Source organism: Garra rufa, unplaced genomic scaffold (genome assembly GCF_049309525.1).
Source record: "Garra rufa unplaced genomic scaffold, GarRuf1.0 hap1_unplaced_002, whole genome shotgun sequence".
Classification (NCBI taxonomy): Eukaryota; Metazoa; Chordata; class Actinopteri; order Cypriniformes; family Cyprinidae; genus Garra; species Garra rufa.
The window spans coordinates 6,395,508-6,413,206 of record NW_027394277.1 but is presented as its reverse complement, the minus strand read 5'-3'; the positions used below and the strand labels follow the sequence as shown (position 1 = coordinate 6,413,206).

Here is a 17,699-nt window from a genome sequence, read left to right as displayed (position 1 = left end):
GGACAGTCACCAAACTGTTGGATTGAGGAGTTGCTAATTTTAGAGCTCACCTTTCCATTCACCACCTACAAACTTTGGATTACACTTTCTGTGGATTGTATATACACCGGTGGACACTCACATTGGACTTATCAACACACTGGGATTCTTGGACTGTTTTTAGGGTATGGACAAATGAACTGTATTCTTTTAACAGCGTTTACCTCGTTTTATCGTGTTGTTTTAAAGTCTTTTATGTGAACCTTGTAAATAAACCAAATCTATTTAAACCAATCTTCTTTTATGTCTCATTCTTTTAACCACTAGTCATCTCTCACAGTTAAATCTGACCCCATTTTAGTCTTGTAACTCGGCTGATAAGGCCGATTGTTACACTTGGATGGGAGACCGCCTGGGAATACCAGGTGCTGTAAGCTTTTGCCTTTTCTTCACTATTTATATAATATGCTGGCTTTTACGGAGGCTGATCTTTAAATGGCCCACTTTTTGGAGCAGCCCTCGCTTACGGCCATACCGCGCTGAGAGCGCCCGATCTCGTCTGATCTCGGAAGCTAAGCAGCGTCGGGCCTGCTTAGTACTTGGATGGGAGACCGCCTGGGAATACCAGGTGCTGTAAGCTTTTGCCTTTTCTTCACTATTTATATAATATGCTGGCTTTTACGGAGGCTGATCTTTAAATAGCCCACTTTTTGGAGCAGCCCTCGCTTACGGCCATACCGTGCTGAGAGCGCCCGATCTCGTCTGATCTCGGAAGCTAAGCAGCGTCGGGCCTGCTTATTACTTGGGTGGGAGACCGCCTGGGAATACCAGGTGCTGTAAGCTTTTGCCTTTTCTTCACTATTTATATAATATGCTGGCTTTTAGAAAGACGTGTTTTACCGCTCTATTTATTACAATCATTTAAATGTATTATAGAGTTTTAAGTGTTTTACATGTTTTTTAGGCCCTTTTATTACTCTTAACATTTTAAGTGAGTGTGTGTCTTTAAAAAATGGATGGTTGGCCTGCCATGTGACTAGACACATGACAGGAAGCAGGAAGTACAACTGTATAAGAGAGCAGCATGACAAACAAAGGACAGTCACCAAACTGTTGGATTGAGGAGTTGCTAATTTTAGAGCTCACCTTTCCATTCACCACCTGCAAACTTTGGATTACACTTTCTGTGGATTGTATATACACCGGTGGACACTCACATTGGACTTATCAACACACTGGGATTCTTGGACTGTTTTTAGGGTATGGACAAATGAACTGTATTCTTTTAACAGCGTTTACCTCGTTTTATCGTGTTGTTTTAAAGTCTTTTATGTGAACCTTGTAAATAAACCAAATCTATTTAAACCAATCTTCTTTTATGTCTCATTCTTTTAACCACTAGTCATCTCTCACAGTTAAATCTGACCCCATTTTAGTCTTGTAACTCGGCTGATAAGGCCGATTGTTACACTTGGATGGGAGACCGCCTGGGAATACCAGGTGCTGTAAGCTTTTGCCTTTTCTTCACTATTTATATAATATGCTGGCTTTTACGGAGGCTGATCTTTAAATAGCCCACTTTTTGGAGCAGCCCTCGCTTACGGCCATACCGCCACCTGAGAGCGCTAGAGAGCAACAGGAAGTGGTTGGCAGCAGTTGGGAGAGAAAGGCTCTCCTCCATTTTGTGTTTCATTTTGATTTGTTTTTGGCGTTATAAGTTTAATTTGTAAAGTTTTTTTGTTTATTTTTGTAGCTTATTCCTCCCAACAGCATATGCTGTTTGGGGGGAATAGTTTTTTTGTTGTTTAGTGCACGTTTTTTCGTTTGTTTGTTTGAGGAATGGCGGACGGACACACGGCAGCGGACATGGAAACGGCTCGAGGAACACGAATGGTGAATGAAAATGGAACTGAAATAAGGCAACGAGATGAGAATAAAATGGATATTGAACAAAGGAATAACAAGACAAAGAAGGATTACTTGAAAGAAGCTACTGTGAGCGTGGACATTTCAAACGTGAATGCAAGAGCGGAGGATATAATAAAAGCAGTGACGAAAAAGATTGGCAAAGGGAACATTCTGGCGGTAAGACCTAAACAAAACAAGGAGTATGAGGTGACTTTAGAAAACGTGGAAGATGTTGATTTGTTGGTGGATGGATTACAGATAAAGGAAACTATTTGTGAGGTTAAAAGACTGCAAAATAGAGACTATGTTGTCTCGTTCATGCACCTGCCTGTTTACATCGACGATCGTGATATTTTAGATAAATTGGAAGGGTGGGGAGTTACCCCAATATCAGACATTAAGAGACGCGTGTATCCGGGCACAACCATCGAAGATGGTACGAGGTTTGTGAAATCTCGTTTCCCCAAAGCGGTTGCCTCTCTCCCATATAGCACTAGGCTAGATACGGCTGAGGGGTTGCAATATTTTCGGGTGATGCACAGCCATCAGGTTAAAACCTGTCGACTGTGCATGTGCCCTGACCATGTCATGAAAGACTGCCCCGATTTCAAGTGCTTTAAATGCGAGGAGAGAGGACATTTCGCAAGGGATTGTATGGCGGTCAGATGCCCGGATTGCAAAAAAGTGATAAACAAATGCGAGTGCTGGTTTGAGCAGGACGAGACTCTTGAGAACGGGCGGGTGCATGAACGAGACAGCACGACAGAGAGAGACGAGGATGGTACGACATATCTGAGAGAGGAGCGGGTTATAAGTAATAAAAGAGATGAAGAGCAGACAGTGACAGAGAAACCAAGTGAAGATCCTTTACAACTGATGGTGGAAGCAGAGAGAAACGGCATTACTGATGGGACTACAGAGAGCACAGTGGAGGAACGAGTAAACGAGGAGCAGTTAAATTACAACCGGAATATAGAGATTGAAGGAATATCAGAGCAAATGGGACAGGGTGAAGGATCATTGGAACATGTGGATTTATTTGTTGGACTGAGTAACACTTTGGAAGAAGAAGTGGATTCAAACAGTGAAGGAGAAAGAAAAGCAGAAGGAACATCGATTTTATGTAAAAGACGACGTCAACTTAAGGTAAAGCCAAATTTGGATGGAATTAGAAAAAGACCTACCAATAAAGAATCATGGAAGAATAGATATGAACTATTAAAAGACTCAAGTGAAATGAACTAATGAGATGGGGTTTTTAAGCTTTTTTATCTATTTATTTTTGATGGTTTTTAGTTTTGTCACTTTTAATGCCAGAGGACTCTTGGATTTTAACAAATTTGAAAGAGTGAAAGAAATGTTTAAAAATGTGGATATTATTATTTTACAAGAAACAAACTGGAAAGATATGCATATAAATGAACTGAAGAAGAGATGGGATGGGGATATTTTGTATAACAATGAGGACAAGAGGCAAGGCAGAGGAGTGGCATTTTTAATAAGAAAGAATACGGACGTTGTGTGCGATGTAATTTACAAGGATGATGCTGGGAAATGTTTAGGGGTAGAAATGGAATGGGAAAATAGCAAAGTAACTGTGATAAATGTGCATGCGCCTAATGAAGAGAAAGAAAAGAAGGTTTTTTTAAAGTTTTTAAGGACGTTTTTAATGAAATACAAAAATGTTATAGTAATGGGGGATTTTAATACTGTTTTAAGCAAAATTGATATGGCGGATGGAATGGTTTTTAAAACGGATACTGGGAGAAAGGAATTGAAATCATTGATGGAAGATTTTAATTTAGTGGATGTATGGAGAGAGAGGAATGAGAAAAAGAGACAATATTCAAGAAGACAAATGGTGGGGAATTTTATGTGTCAAACTAGAATAGATTTTATCTTGTGCTCAAGGATTTTAGAAGGTTTTATAGATAATGTGAACTATGGGGAGACGAGTTTAAGTGATCACAAGCCAATGTTTATGCAGATGGATTGGAGTTCAATTAAAAGAGGTCCAGGCGTGTGGGTCTTAAATACTGAAATTTTAAAAAGGGAAAGCTATGTTCAAGAGGTTAAAGATATTATTGAAAACGAAAAGCTAAATGCAATGTATGTGGAAGATAAAAGATTATGGTGGGAGAATGTAAAGTTTTTAATAAAGCAACACACCATTTGTGTATGTAAATTAATAGAGAAATGTAAAAGGTGCACAGAATATGACATAAGAGAGAATTTAGGGAAAGAATTAGAGCGGGATGATAAGGACATGACAAAGATAAGAGAACTGGAAGACAAACTTAAACAAATGGAGGAGAAAAGATATGAAGCTGCAAGATTAAGGAGTAGAGCTCAATTCCTAGTAGAAGGGGAAAAATGTACAAAGTTTTTCTTTGACTTGGAGAAAAGGAAATGGAGAAGTGGAATGATAAAAGAGGTGAAGGATGAAAATGGAAAAGGAGTTAAAAATAATGCAGATATATTAGAACAAATGAAGAAATACTACGAGAAATTGTTTACATCAGAAGGAGTGGAAGAAGATAGCAAAGAATTGCTTAAGGTGATTGAAACAAAAGTGGAAAAGGAAGACAAAGATATGTGCGATGAAAAGATAAGTGAAGAAGAAATAGAAATAGCTATAAAACAGCTTAATAAGAAAAAGAGTCCAGGGATTGATGGTTTGGGGAGTGAATTTTATTTGGTTTTTAAGGAGGTTTTAACTAGGATTTTAAAAGAGGTGTATGATGAGGTTTTTATGACAGGACGATTGAATCTAAGGATGAGTATGGGATTAATGAAAGTGATATACAAGAAGAAAGGAGACAAGACAGATTTAAAGAACTATAGACCTTTGACTATGTTAAACACAGATCTTAAAATTGTATCTAAAATTTTAGCAAACAGACTGAAAGAGGTGATGCCAAAGATTATAAAGACCAACCAGGCATATGGAGTAAGAGGAAGAGATATAGCGGACACTACTTTAAGTATTAAGGACATAATAAGCTACATGAAAAAGGAAAATTTGCAGGGATATGTTATAAGTCTTGACTTTGAGAAAGCTTTTGATAGGGTAGAGCATCAGTTTTTATTTGAGGTTTTAAAGAGTTTTGGTTTTGGGAAGAATTTTATTAAATGGATCAAGATTTTATATAAAGGAGTGGTAACAAGAATTAAGTGTAACGGTTTTTTAACTAAGAGTTTTAAACTTACGAGATCAGTAAGACAAGGATGTCCTCTTTCGGCGCTTTTATATACTTTGGTGGCAGAGCCCCTAGGACTAGCAATAGGAAGAGAGAAGAAGGTGAAAGGCATTAAAATTGAAGAAGAGAATAAAGAGAATACAATTTTTCAATATGCTGACGACACAACTTTAATAGTGGAGGATCTGGGGAGTGTAAAAGCGGCAATGGAAGTAGTCCAAAAATTTTGCAGAAAATCAGGGGGGAAGGTAAACGAAGACAAAACTGTTTATATGAGGTTTGGGGGACTCCCAGTTTTAACTGATGTTTTTGTTTTTAATGAGGTTAAAGAAATTAGGATTTTAGGAATTTTAATGGGAGAGGATGACAAGAGATTAAATGATATCATGTGGGAAGGAAGAGTAGGGAATATTGAAAGAAGACTGAATCTGTGGAAACTGAGAACACTATGTCTGAAAGGGAAAGTTTTATTACTTAATGTTTTAATGGTCTCACAGTTGTGGTATGTTTTATATGTTGCAAGTATGCCACTGTGGGTTGAAAAAAGATTGAAGAAATGTTTCATAGAGTTTTTATGGGAGAAGAAGCCACCGAGAATCTCGTATGATACACTTATAGGGGATGTCGAGAAGGGTGGTTTGGGACTTATTGATATTGCACAAAGGAAGAAATGTATGAGGGTTAAGATGGTGAAGAACTTTCTAGATGAAACATTTGAAACTACTTGGAAGAAAACTATGAGGTATTTTTTAAACAAATGTGGGAATCTGAATTTGGGAGAAAGTATATTATGGATGAAAACGAAAAACTGGATGTGGGAAGAATTGCCTGAGTTTTATAAAGAATTGTTAAGTGCCTGGGGAGTTTTTTTAAAACATGTGCAATACAATCCAAAAGGAAGAGAGGATATTTTAAATCAACCATTGTTTTTAAATAAGAACATTATGAATGATGAGAAAGAGTTGTTTTTTAAGAAATGGTGGGAGGTGGGAATTACAAGGGTCAGAGATATTTTGTATGAATTCAAGGAGGGATTCTTACCAGTTCAGTATATTATTGACACTATGGAAGATGCTAAGGAGGAATATACCAGACAAGAGATTACAAAGAAGTACAAAATAATAAAAAATGCCATACCACAAAACTGGATTGAGAAATTTAAAACCATGGAATTGGGGAAACAAGAGAAAGAAGTGTATGCAATGATTGGTGAGAAAATATGTGTTCTTAAGGAATGTACTGTTAAAATGTTTTATGGTGTTTTTAGAGATACAGTTTTTAAGAAACCTAATGTGAATGACTACTGGATGCAGAAACATAAGAATTTGAAAGAAGGGAACATATGGAGTAATATGAGGGGGAAGCTTATTGAGACAAAATTGAGCAACTTGGAATTTTTAATAAGACACAAAGCCATTTTTTCAGATTCTTTATTGCACAAGATCGGAATGGAACAAAGTCCCACCTGTAAAGTTTGTAAAGAACAAAATGAAGGATTTCTTCACATGTTTTTATATTGCAAAAAACTGGACAATTTTAATGCAAAGTGCAAGAGACTGTTTGAACGATTGAAAGAAGGACAATGTGATAATGAAGCGGACTGGTACAGATTAGTAATGCTGGGGGAATACAAGAAATGTGAGAATGTCAAAGTTTTGAATTTACTTGTCATGCTTATAAAGAGTGCTATATGGGAGAGGAGAGTGCTGGCGAAAAGAGAAAACATTGTCATGGACATTGATGTGGTATTTAAGCGAAAAGTGGAAAATTATTTAAAATATTTGCATAGCTATTTTAAGAATATGGATCAGCTCAATGTTTACTATCATGTTTTTACAGATTCTGTGTGTAAGATCTTTGAAGACCTAAACTGGAAAATGCCTGATGATTTTGGTTGATAATTTTATACTGTATTTTTGAAGTTGGATGTTGTTGGGGTTTGTTTTTAATCTTTTCTTGTCTGGGTTTATGAAATTTAAATTGCATTCGATAGTGTTTTAACATTGACAAAAATGGTTTTATGGTGTGCTGATAATGGTGTTTATGTTATTTTAAACTTCAAATCTATGTAAAAACTGTTTTTTTTTTTATCCCTCTTGAGAACTTTTGAATGTGTAATATTCTCCCAGGCTTTATGTTTTCTGACCCCATTTTAGTCTTGTAACTCGGCCGATAAGGCCGATTGTTACACTTGGATGGGAGACCGCCTGGGAATACCAGGTGCTGTAAGCTTTTGCCTTTTCTTCACTATTTATATAATATGCTGGCTTTTAGAAAGACGTGTTTTACCGCTCTATTTATTACAATCATTTAAATGTATTATAGAGTTTTAAGTGTTTTACATGTTTTTTAGGCCATTTTATTACTCTTAACATTTTAAGTGAGTGTGTGTCTTTAAAAAATGGATGGTTGGCCTGCCATGTGACTAGACACATGACAGGAAGCAGGAAGTACAACTGTATAAGAGAGCAGCATGACAAACAAAGGACAGTCACCAAACTGTTGGATTGAGGAGTTGCTAATTTTAGAGCTCACCTTTCCATTCACCACCTGCAAACTTTGGATTACACTTTCTGTGGATTGTATATACACCGGTGGACACTCACATTGGACTTATCAACACACTGGGATTCTTGGACTGTTTTTAGGGTATGGACAAATGAACTGTATTCTTTTAACAGCGTTTACCTCATTTTATCGTGTTGTTTTAAAGTCTTTTATGTGAACCTTGTAAATAAACCAAATCTATTTAAACCAATCTTCTTTTATGTCTCATTCTTTTAACCACTAGTCATCTCTCACAGTTAAATCTGACCCCATTTTAGTCTTGTAACTCGGCCGATAAGGCCGATTGTTACACTTGGATGGGAGACCGCCTGGGAATACCAGGTGCTGTAAGCTTTTGCCTTTTCTTCACTATTTATATAATATGCTGGCTTTTACGGAGGCTGATCTTTAAATAGCCCACTTTTTGGAGCAGCCCTGGCTTACGGCCATACCGCGCTGAGAGCGCCCGATCTCGTCTGATCTCGGAAGCTAAGCAGCGTCGGGCCTGCTTAGTACTTGGATGGGAGACCGCCTGGGAATACCAGGTGCTGTAAGCTTTTGCCTTTTCTTCACTACTTATTTAAAATGCTGGCTTTTAGAAAGACGTGTTTTACCGCTCTATTTATTACAATCATTTAAATGTATTATAGAGTTTTAAGTGTTTTACATGTTTTTTAGGCCATTTTATTACTCTTAACATTTTAAGTGAGTGTGTGTCTTTAAAAAATGGCTGGTTGGCCTGCCATGTGACTAGACACATGACAGGAAGCAGGAAGTACAACTGTATAAGAGAGCAGCATGACAAACAAAGGACAGTCACCAAACTGTTGGATTGAGGAGTTGCTAATTTTAGAGCTCACCTTTCCATTCACCACCTGCAAACTTTGGATTACACTTTCTGTGGATTGTATATACACCGGTGGAAACTCACATTGGACTTATCAACACACTGGGATTCTTGGACTGTTTTTAGGGTATGGACAAATGAACTGTATTCTTTTAACAGCGTTTACCTCATTTTATCGTGTTGTTTTAAAGTCTTTTATGTGAACCTTGTAAATAAACCAAATCTATTTAAACCAATCTTCTTTTATGTCTCATTCTTTTAACCACTAGTCATCTCTCACAGTTAAATCTGACCCCATTTTAGTCTTGTAACTCGGCCGATAAGGCCGATTGTTACACTTGGATGGGAGACCGCCTGGGAATACCAGGTGCTGTAAGCTTTTGCCTTTTCTTCACTATTTATATAATATGCTGGCTTTTAGAAAGACGTGTTTTACCGCTCTATTTATTACAATCATTTAAATGTATTATAGAGTTTTAAGTGTTTTACATGTTTTTTAGGCCATTTTATTACTCTTAACATTTTAAGTGAGTGTGTGTCTTTAAAAAATGGATGGTTGGCCTGCCATGTGACTAGACACATGACAGGAAGCAGGAAGTACAACTGTATAAGAGAGCAGCATGACAAACAAAGGACAGTCACCAAACTGTTGGATTGAGGAGTTGCTAATTTTAGAGCTCACCTTTCCATTCACCACCTGCAAACTTTGGATTACACTTTCTGTGGATTGTATATACACCGGTGGACACTCACATTGGACTTATCAACACACTGGGATTCTTGGACTGTTTTTAGGGTATGGACAAATGAACTGTATTCTTTTAACAGCGTTTACCTCATTTTATCGTGTTGTTTTAAAGTCTTTTATGTGAACCTTGTAAATAAACCAAATCTATTTAAACCAATCTTCTTTTATGTCTCATTCTTTTAACCACTAGTCATCTCTCACAGTTAAATCTGACCCCATTTTAGTCTTGTAACTCGGCCGATAAGGCCGATTGTTACACTTGGATGGGAGACCGCCTGGGAATACCAGGTGCTGTAAGCTTTTGCCTTTTCTTCACTATTTATATAATATGCTGGCTTTTACGGAGGCTGATCTTTAAATAGCCCACTTTTTGGAGCAGCCCTCGCTTACGGCCATACCGCGCTGAGAGCGCCCAATCTCGTCTGATCTCGGAAGCTAAGCAGCGTCGGGCCTGCTTAGTACTTGGATGGGAGACCGCCTGGGAATACCAGGTGCTGTAAGCTTTTGCCTTTTCTTCACTATTTATATAATATGCTGGCTTTTACGGAGGCTGATCTTTAAATGGCCCACTTTTTGGAGCAGCCCTCGCTTACGGCCATACTGCGCTGAGAGCGCCCGATCTCGTCTGATCTCGGAAGCTAAGCAGCGTCGGGCCTGCTTAGTACTTGGATGGGAGACCGCCTGGGAATACCAGGTGCTGTAAGCTTTTGCCTTTTCTTCACTATTTATATAATATGCTGGCTTTTACGGAGGCTGATCTTTAAATAGCCCACTTTTTGGAGCAGCCCTCGCTTACGGCCATACTGCGCTGAGAGCGCCCGATCTCGTCTGATCTCGGAAGCTAAGCAGCGACGGGCCTGCTTAGTACTTGGATGGGAGACCGCCTGGGAATACCAGGTGCTGTAAGCTTTTGCCTTTTCTTCACTATTTATATAATATGCTGGCTTTTAGAAAGACGTGTTTTACCGCTCTATTTATTACAATCATTTAAATGTATTATAGAGTTTTAAGTGTTTTACATGTTTTTTAGGCCATTTTATTACTCTTAACATTTTAAGTGAGTGTGTGTCTTTAAAAAATGGATGGTTGGCCTGCCATGTGACTAGACACATGACAGAAAGCAGGAAGTACAACTGTATAAGAGAGCAGCATGACAAACAATGGACAGTCACCAAACTGTTGGATTGAGGAGTTGCTAATTTTAGAGCTCACCTTTCCATTCACCACCTACAAACTTTGGATTACACTTTCTGTGGATTGTATATACACCGGTGGACACTCACATTGGACTTATCAACACACTGGGATTCTTGGACTGTTTTTAGGGTATGGACAAATTAATTGTATTCTTTTAACAGCGTTTACCTCGTTTTATCGTGTTGTTTTAAAGTCTTTTATGTGAACCTTGTAAATAAACCAAATCTATTTAAACCAATCTTCTTTTATGTCTCATTCTTTTAACCACTAGTCATCTCTCACAGTTAAATCTGACCCCATTTTAGTCTTGTAACTCGGCCGATAAGGCCGATTGTTACACTTGGATGGGAGACCGCCTGGGAATACCAGGTGCTGTAAGCTTTTGCCTTTTCTTCACTATTTATATAATATGCTGGCTTTTACGGAGGCTGATCTTTAAATAGCCCACTTTTTGGAGCAGCCCTCGCTTACGGCCATACTGCGCTGAGAGCGCCCGATCTCGTCTGATCTCGGAAGCTAAGCAGCGTCGGGCCTGCTTAGTACTTGGATGGGAGACCGCCTGGGAATACCAGGTGCTGTAAGCTTTTGCCTTTTCTTCACTATTTATATAATATGCTGGCTTTTACGGAGGCTGATCTTTAAATGGCCCACTTTTTGGAGCAGCCCTCGCTTACGGCCATACTGCGCTGAGAGCGCCCGATCTCGTCTGATCTCGGAAGCTAAGCAGCGTCGGGCCTGCTTAGTACTTGGATGGGAGACCGCCTGGGAATACCAGGTGCTGTAAGCTTTTGCCTTTTCTTCACTATTTATATAATATGCTGGCTTTTACGGAGGCTGATCTTTAAATAGCCCACTTTTTGGAGCAGCCCTCGCTTACGGCCATACCGCGCTGAGAGCGCCCGATCTCGTCTGATCTCGGAAGCTAAGCAGCGTCGGGCCTGTTTAGTACTTGGATGGGAGACCGCCTGGGAATACCAGGTGCTGTAAGCTTTTGCCTTTTCTTCACTATTTATATAATATGCTGGCTTTTACGGAGGCTGATCTTTAAATAGCCCACTTTTTGGAGCAGCCCTGGCTTACGGCCATACCGCGCTGAGAGCGCCCGATCTCGTCTGATCTCGGAAGCTAAGCAGCGTCGGGCCTGCTTAGTACTTGGATGGGAGACCGCCTGGGAATACCAGGTGCTGTAAGCTTTTGCCTTTTCTTCACTACTTATTTAAAATGCTGGCTTTTAGAAAGACGTGTTTTACCGCTCTATTTATTACAATCATTTAAATGTATTATAGAGTTTTAAGTGTTTTACATGTTTTTTAGGCCATTTTATTACTCTTAACATTTTAAGTGAGTGTGTGTCTTTAAAAAATGGATGGTTGGCCTGCCATGTGACTAGACACATGATAGGAAGCAGGAAGTACAACTGTATAAGAGAGCAGCATGACAAACAAAGGACAGTCACCAAACTGTTGGATTGAGGAGTTGCTAATTTTAGAGCTCACCTTTCCATTCACCACCTGCAAACTTTGGATTACACTTTCTGTGGATTGTATATACACCGGTGGAAACTCACATTGGACTTATCAACACACTGGGATTCTTGGACTGTTTTTAGGGTATGGACAAATAAACTGTATTCTTTTAACAGCGTTTACCTCGTTTTATCGTGTTGTTTTAAAGTCTTTTATGTGAACCTTGTAAATAAACCAAATCTATTTAAACCAATCTTCTTTTATGTCTCATTCTTTTAACCACTAGTCATCTCTCACAGTTAAATCTGACCCCATTTTAGTCTTGTAACTCGGCCGATAAGGCCGATTGTTACACTTGGATGGGAGACCGCCTGGGAATACCAGGTGCTGTAAGCTTTTGCCTTTTCTTCACTATTTATATAATATGCTGGCTTTTAGAAAGACGTGTTTTACCGCTCTATTTATTACAATCATTTAAATGTATTATAGAGTTTTAAGTGTTTTACATGTTTTTTAGGCCATTTTATTACTCTTAACATTTTAAGTGAGTGTGTGTCTTTAAAAAATGGATGGTTGGCCTGCCATGTGACTAGACACATGACAGGAAGCAGGAAGTACAACTGTATAAGAGAGCAGCATGACAAACAAAGGACAGTCACCAAACTGTTGGATTGAGGAGTTGCTAATTTTAGAGCTCACCTTTCCATTCACCACCTGCAAACTTTGGATTACACTTTCTGTGGATTGTATATACACCGGTGGACACTCACATTGGACTTATCAACACACTGGGATTCTTGGACTGTTTTTAGGGTATGGACAAATGAACTGTATTCCTTTAACAGCGTTTACCTCATTTTATCGTGTTGTTTTAAAGTCTTTTATGTGAACCTTGTAAATAAACCAAATCTATTTAAACCAATCTTCTTTTATGTCTCATTCTTTTAACCACTAGTCATCTCTCACAGTTAAATCTGACCCCATTTTAGTCTTGTAACTCGGCCGATAAGGCCGATTGTTACACTTGGATGGGAGACCGCCTGGGAATACCAGGTGCTGTAAGCTTTTGCCTTTTCTTCACTATTTATATAATATGCTGGCTTTTACGGAGGCTGATCTTTAAATAGCCCACTTTTTGGAGCAGCCCTCGCTTACGGCCATACCGCGCTGAGAGCGCCCGATCTCGTCTGATCTCGGAAGCTAAGCAGCGTCGGGCCTGCTTAGTACTTGGATGGGAGACCGCCTGGGAATACCAGGTGCTGTAAGCTTTTGCCTTTTCTTCACTATTTATATAATATGCTGGCTTTTACGGAGGCTGATCTTTAAATGGCCCACTTTTTGGAGCAGCCCTCGCTTACGGCCATACTGCGCTGAGAGCGCCCGATCTCGTCTGATCTCGGAAGCTAAGCAGCGTCGGGCCTGCTTAGTACTTGGATGGGAGACCGCCTGGGAATACCAGGTGCTGTAAGCTTTTGCCTTTTCTTCACTATTTATATAATATGCTGGCTTTTACGGAGGCTGATCTTTAAATAGCCCACTTTTTGGAGCAGCTCTCGCTTACGGCCATACTGCGCTGAGAGCGCCCGATCTCGTCTGATCTCGGAAGCTAAGCAGCGACGGGCCTGCTTAGTACTTGGATGGGAGACCGCCTGGGAATACCAGGTGCTGTAAGCTTTTGCCTTTTCTTCACTATTTATATAATATGCTGGCTTTTAGAAAGACGTGTTTTACCGCTCTATTTATTACAATCATTTAAATGTATTATAGAGTTTTAAGTGTTTTACATGTTTTTTAGGCCATTTTATTACTCTTAACATTTTAAGTGAGTGTGTGTCTTTAAAAAATGGATGGTTGGCCTGCCATGTGACTAGACACATGACAGAAAGCAGGAAGTACAACTGTATAAGAGAGCAGCATGACAAACAAAGGACAGTCACCAAACTGTTGGATTGAGGAGTTGCTAATTTTAGAGCTCACCTTTCCATTCACCACCTACAAACTTTGGATTACACTTTCTGTGGATTGTATATACACCGGTGGACACTCACATTGGACTTATCAACACACTGGGATTCTTGGACTGTTTTTAGGGTATGGACAAATGAACTGTATTCTTTTAACAGCGTTTACCTCGTTTTATCGTGTTGTTTTAAAGTCTTTTATGTGAACCTTGTAAATAAACCAAATCTATTTAAACCAATCTTCTTTTATGTCTCATTCTTTTAACCACTAGTCATCTCTCACAGTTAAATCTGACCCCATTTAAGTCTTGTAACTCGGCTGATAAGGCCGATTGTTACACTTGGATGGGAGACCGCCTGGGAATACCAGGTGCTGTAAGCTTTTGCCTTTTCTTCACTATTTATATAATATGCTGGCTTTTACGGAGGCTGATCTTTAAATGGCCCACTTTTTGGAGCAGCCCTCGCTTACGGCCATACCGCGCTGAGAGCGCCCGATCTCGTCTGATCTCGGAAGCTAAACAGCGTCGGGCCTGTTTAGTACTTGGATGGGAGACCGCCTGGGAATACCAGGTGCTGTAAGCTTTTGTCTTTTCTTCACTATTTATATAATATGCTGGCTTTTACGGAGGCTGATCTTTAAATAGCCCACTTTTTGGAGCAGCCCTGGCTTACGGCCATACCGCGCTGAGAGCGCCCGATCTCGTCTGATCTCGGAAGCTAAGCAGCGTCGGGCCTGCTTAGTACTTGGATGGGAGACCCCCTGGGAATACCAGGTGCTGTAAGCTTTTGTCTTTTCTTCACTATTTATATAATATGCTGGCTTTTAGAAAGACGTGTTTTACCGCTCTATTTATTACAATCATTTAAATGTATTATAGAGTTTTAAGTGTTTTACATGTTTTTTAGGCCATTTTATTACTCTTAACATTTTAAGTGAGTGTGTGTCTTTAAAAAATGGATGGTTGGCCTGCCATGTGACTAGACACATGACAGGAAGCAGGAAGTACAACTGTATAAGAGAGCAGCATGACAAACAAAGGACAGTCACCAAACTGTTGGATTGAGGAGTTGCTAATTTTAGAGCTCACCTTTCCATTCACCACCTGCAAACTTTGGATTACACTTTCTGTGGATTGTATATACACCGGTGGACACTCACATTGGACTTATCAACACACTGGGATTCTTGGACTGTTTTTAGGGTATGGACAAATGAACTGTATTCTTTTAACAGCGTTTACCTCATTTTATCGTGTTGTTTTAAAGTCTTTTATGTGAACCTTGTAAATAAACCAAATCTATTTAAACCAATCTTCTTTTATGTCTCATTCTTTTAACCACTAGTCATCTCTCACAGTTAAATCTGACCCCATTTTAGTCTTGTAACTCGGCCGATAAGGCCGATTGTTACACTTGGATGGGAGACCGCCTGGGAATACCAGGTGCTGTAAGCTTTTGCCTTTTCTTCACTATTTATATAATATGCTGGCTTTTACGGAGGCTGATCTTTAAATAGCCCACTTTTTGGAGCAGCCCTCGCTTACGGCCATACCGCGCTGAGAGCGCCCGATCTCGTCTGATCTCGGAAGCTAAGCAGCGTTGGGCCTGCTTAGTACTTGGATGGGAGACCGCCTGGGAATACCAGGTGCTGTAAGCTTTTGCCTTTTCTTCACTATTTATATAATATGCTGGCTTTTAGAAAGACGTGTTTTACCGCTCTATTTATTACAATCATTTAAATGTATTATAGAGTTTTAAGTGTTTTACATGTTTTTTAGGCCATTTTATTACTCTTAACATTTTAAGTGAGTGTGTGTCTTTAAAAAATGGATGGTTGGCCTGCCATGTGACTAGACACATGACAGAAAGCAGGAAGTACAACTGTATAAGAGAGCAGCATGACAAACAAAGGACAGTCACCAAACTGTTGGATTGAGGAGTTGGTAATTTTAGAGCTCACCTTTCCATTCACCACCTGCAAACTTTGGATTACACTTTCTGTGGATTGTATATACACCGGTGGACACTCACATTGGACTTATCAACACACTGGGATTCTTGGACTGTTTTTAGGGTATGGACAAATGAACTGTATTCTTTTAACAGCGTTTACCTCGTTTTATCGTGTTGTTTTAAAGTCTTTTATGTGAACCTTGTAAATAAACCAAATCTATTTAAACCAATCTTCTTTTATGTCTCATTCTTTTAACCACTAGTCATCTCTCACAGTTAAATCTGACCCCATTTTAGTCTTGTAACTCGGCCGATAAGGCCGATTGTTACACTTGGATAGGAGACCGCCTGGGAATACCAGGTGCTGTAAGCTTTTGCCTTTTCTTCACTATTTATATAATATGCTGGCTTTTACGGAGGCTGATCTTTAAATGGCCCACTTTTTGGAGCAACCCTCGCTTACCGCCATACCGCGCTGAGAGCGCCCGATCTCGTCTGATCTCGGAAGCTAAGCAGCGTCGGGCCTGCTTAGTACTTGGATGGGAGACCGCCTGGGAATACCAGGTGCTGTAAGCTTTTGCCTTTTCTTCACTATTTATATAATATGCTGGCTTTTACGGAGGCTGATCTTTAAATGGCCCACTTTTTGGAGCAGCCCTCGCTTACGGCCATACTGCGCTGAGAGCGCCCGATCTCGTCTGATCTCGGAAGCTAAGCAGCGTCGGGCCTGCTTAGTACTTGGATGGGAGACCGCCTGGGAATACCAGGTGCTGTAAGCTTTTGCCTTTTCTTCACTATTTATATAATATGCTGGCTTTTACGGAGGCTGATCTTTAAATAGCCCACTTTTTGGAGCAGCTCTCGCTTACGGCCATACTGCGCTGAGAGCGCCCGATCTCGTCTGATCTCGGAAGCTAAGCAGCGACGGGCCTGCTTAGTACTTGGATGGGAGACCGCCTGGGAATACCAGGTGCTGTAAGCTTTTGCCTTTTCTTCACTATTTATATAATATGCTGGCTTTTAGAAAGACGTGTTTTACCGCTCTATTTATTACAATCATTTAAATGTATTATAGAGTTTTAAGTGTTTTACATGTTTTTTAGGCCATTTTATTACTCTTAACATTTTAAGTGAGTGTGTGTCTTTAAAAAATGGATGGTTGGCCTGCCATGTGACTAGACACATGACAGAAAGCAGGAAGTACAACTGTATAAGAGAGCAGCATGACAAACAAAGGACAGTCACCAAACTGTTGGATTGAGGAGTTGCTAATTTTAGAGCTCACCTTTCCATTCACCACCTACAAACTTTGGATTACACTTTCTGTGGATTGTATATACACCGGTGGACACTCACATTGGACTTATCAACACACTGGGATTCTTGGACTGTTTTTAGGGTATGGACAAATGAACTGTATTCTTTTAACAGCGTTTACCTCGTTTTATCGTGTTGTTTTAAAGTCTTTTATGTGAACCTTGTAAATAAACCAAATCTATTTAAACCAATCTTCTTTTATGTCTCATTCTTTTAACCACTAGTCATCTCTCACAGTTAAATCTGACCCCATTTAAGTCTTGTAACTCGGCTGATAAGGCCGATTGTTACACTTGGATGGGAGACCGCCTGGGAATACCAGGTGCTGTAAGCTTTTGCCTTTTCTTCACTATTTATATAATATGCTGGCTTTTACGGAGGCTGATCTTTAAATGGCCCACTTTTTGGAGCAGCCCTCGCTTACGGCCATACCGCGCTGAGAGCGCCCGATCTCGTCTGATCTCGGAAGCTAAACAGCGTCGGGCCTGTTTAGTACTTGGATGGGAGACCGCCTGGGAATACCAGGTGCTGTAAGCTTTTGTCTTTTCTTCACTATTTATATAATATGCTGGC

The 17,699-nt window shown here is 39.7% G+C and overlaps 20 non-coding genes across 20 annotated transcripts; all 20 read left to right on the top strand.

Moving 5' to 3' along the window:
- The first annotated feature begins 500 nt into the window (after window positions 1-500).
- LOC141305677 (5S ribosomal RNA) lies at window positions 501-619 on the top strand. The gene has a single exon (XR_012344641.1). It is a non-coding gene; the product is annotated as a 5S ribosomal RNA (ribosomal RNA).
- An 84-nt stretch (window positions 620-703) lies between these two features.
- Window positions 704-822, top strand: LOC141307608 (5S ribosomal RNA). The gene has a single exon (XR_012346560.1). It is a non-coding gene; the product is annotated as a 5S ribosomal RNA (ribosomal RNA).
- Window positions 823-8,072: 7,250 nt separating this feature from the next.
- Window positions 8,073-8,191, top strand: LOC141305676 (5S ribosomal RNA). Its single transcript, XR_012344640.1, has one exon. It is a non-coding gene; the product is annotated as a 5S ribosomal RNA (ribosomal RNA).
- Window positions 8,192-9,613: 1,422 nt separating this feature from the next.
- Window positions 9,614-9,732, top strand: LOC141307476 (5S ribosomal RNA). The gene has a single exon (XR_012346428.1). It is a non-coding gene; the product is annotated as a 5S ribosomal RNA (ribosomal RNA).
- An 84-nt stretch (window positions 9,733-9,816) lies between these two features.
- On the top strand, window positions 9,817-9,935 carry LOC141307034 (5S ribosomal RNA). Its single transcript, XR_012345989.1, has one exon. It is a non-coding gene; the product is annotated as a 5S ribosomal RNA (ribosomal RNA).
- Window positions 9,936-10,019: 84 nt separating this feature from the next.
- On the top strand, window positions 10,020-10,138 carry LOC141307393 (5S ribosomal RNA). Its single transcript, XR_012346347.1, has one exon. It is a non-coding gene; the product is annotated as a 5S ribosomal RNA (ribosomal RNA).
- A 753-nt stretch (window positions 10,139-10,891) lies between these two features.
- LOC141307033 (5S ribosomal RNA) lies at window positions 10,892-11,010 on the top strand. Its single transcript, XR_012345988.1, has one exon. It is a non-coding gene; the product is annotated as a 5S ribosomal RNA (ribosomal RNA).
- An 84-nt stretch (window positions 11,011-11,094) lies between these two features.
- On the top strand, window positions 11,095-11,213 carry LOC141307032 (5S ribosomal RNA). Its single transcript, XR_012345987.1, has one exon. It is a non-coding gene; the product is annotated as a 5S ribosomal RNA (ribosomal RNA).
- Window positions 11,214-11,297: 84 nt separating this feature from the next.
- On the top strand, window positions 11,298-11,416 carry LOC141305463 (5S ribosomal RNA). The gene has a single exon (XR_012344428.1). It is a non-coding gene; the product is annotated as a 5S ribosomal RNA (ribosomal RNA).
- An 84-nt stretch (window positions 11,417-11,500) lies between these two features.
- LOC141305675 (5S ribosomal RNA) lies at window positions 11,501-11,619 on the top strand. The gene has a single exon (XR_012344639.1). It is a non-coding gene; the product is annotated as a 5S ribosomal RNA (ribosomal RNA).
- A 1,422-nt stretch (window positions 11,620-13,041) lies between these two features.
- Window positions 13,042-13,160, top strand: LOC141305673 (5S ribosomal RNA). Its single transcript, XR_012344636.1, has one exon. It is a non-coding gene; the product is annotated as a 5S ribosomal RNA (ribosomal RNA).
- An 84-nt stretch (window positions 13,161-13,244) lies between these two features.
- On the top strand, window positions 13,245-13,363 carry LOC141307031 (5S ribosomal RNA). Its single transcript, XR_012345986.1, has one exon. It is a non-coding gene; the product is annotated as a 5S ribosomal RNA (ribosomal RNA).
- Window positions 13,364-13,447: 84 nt separating this feature from the next.
- LOC141307392 (5S ribosomal RNA) lies at window positions 13,448-13,566 on the top strand. Its single transcript, XR_012346346.1, has one exon. It is a non-coding gene; the product is annotated as a 5S ribosomal RNA (ribosomal RNA).
- Window positions 13,567-14,319: 753 nt separating this feature from the next.
- On the top strand, window positions 14,320-14,438 carry LOC141306542 (5S ribosomal RNA). The gene has a single exon (XR_012345501.1). It is a non-coding gene; the product is annotated as a 5S ribosomal RNA (ribosomal RNA).
- An 84-nt stretch (window positions 14,439-14,522) lies between these two features.
- On the top strand, window positions 14,523-14,641 carry LOC141306473 (5S ribosomal RNA). Its single transcript, XR_012345432.1, has one exon. It is a non-coding gene; the product is annotated as a 5S ribosomal RNA (ribosomal RNA).
- A 753-nt stretch (window positions 14,642-15,394) lies between these two features.
- On the top strand, window positions 15,395-15,513 carry LOC141305493 (5S ribosomal RNA). Its single transcript, XR_012344457.1, has one exon. It is a non-coding gene; the product is annotated as a 5S ribosomal RNA (ribosomal RNA).
- A 753-nt stretch (window positions 15,514-16,266) lies between these two features.
- On the top strand, window positions 16,267-16,385 carry LOC141307448 (5S ribosomal RNA). The gene has a single exon (XR_012346402.1). It is a non-coding gene; the product is annotated as a 5S ribosomal RNA (ribosomal RNA).
- Window positions 16,386-16,469: 84 nt separating this feature from the next.
- LOC141307029 (5S ribosomal RNA) lies at window positions 16,470-16,588 on the top strand. Its single transcript, XR_012345985.1, has one exon. It is a non-coding gene; the product is annotated as a 5S ribosomal RNA (ribosomal RNA).
- An 84-nt stretch (window positions 16,589-16,672) lies between these two features.
- LOC141307391 (5S ribosomal RNA) lies at window positions 16,673-16,791 on the top strand. Its single transcript, XR_012346345.1, has one exon. It is a non-coding gene; the product is annotated as a 5S ribosomal RNA (ribosomal RNA).
- A 753-nt stretch (window positions 16,792-17,544) lies between these two features.
- LOC141306541 (5S ribosomal RNA) lies at window positions 17,545-17,663 on the top strand. Its single transcript, XR_012345500.1, has one exon. It is a non-coding gene; the product is annotated as a 5S ribosomal RNA (ribosomal RNA).
- Window positions 17,664-17,699: the final 36 nt, after the last annotated feature.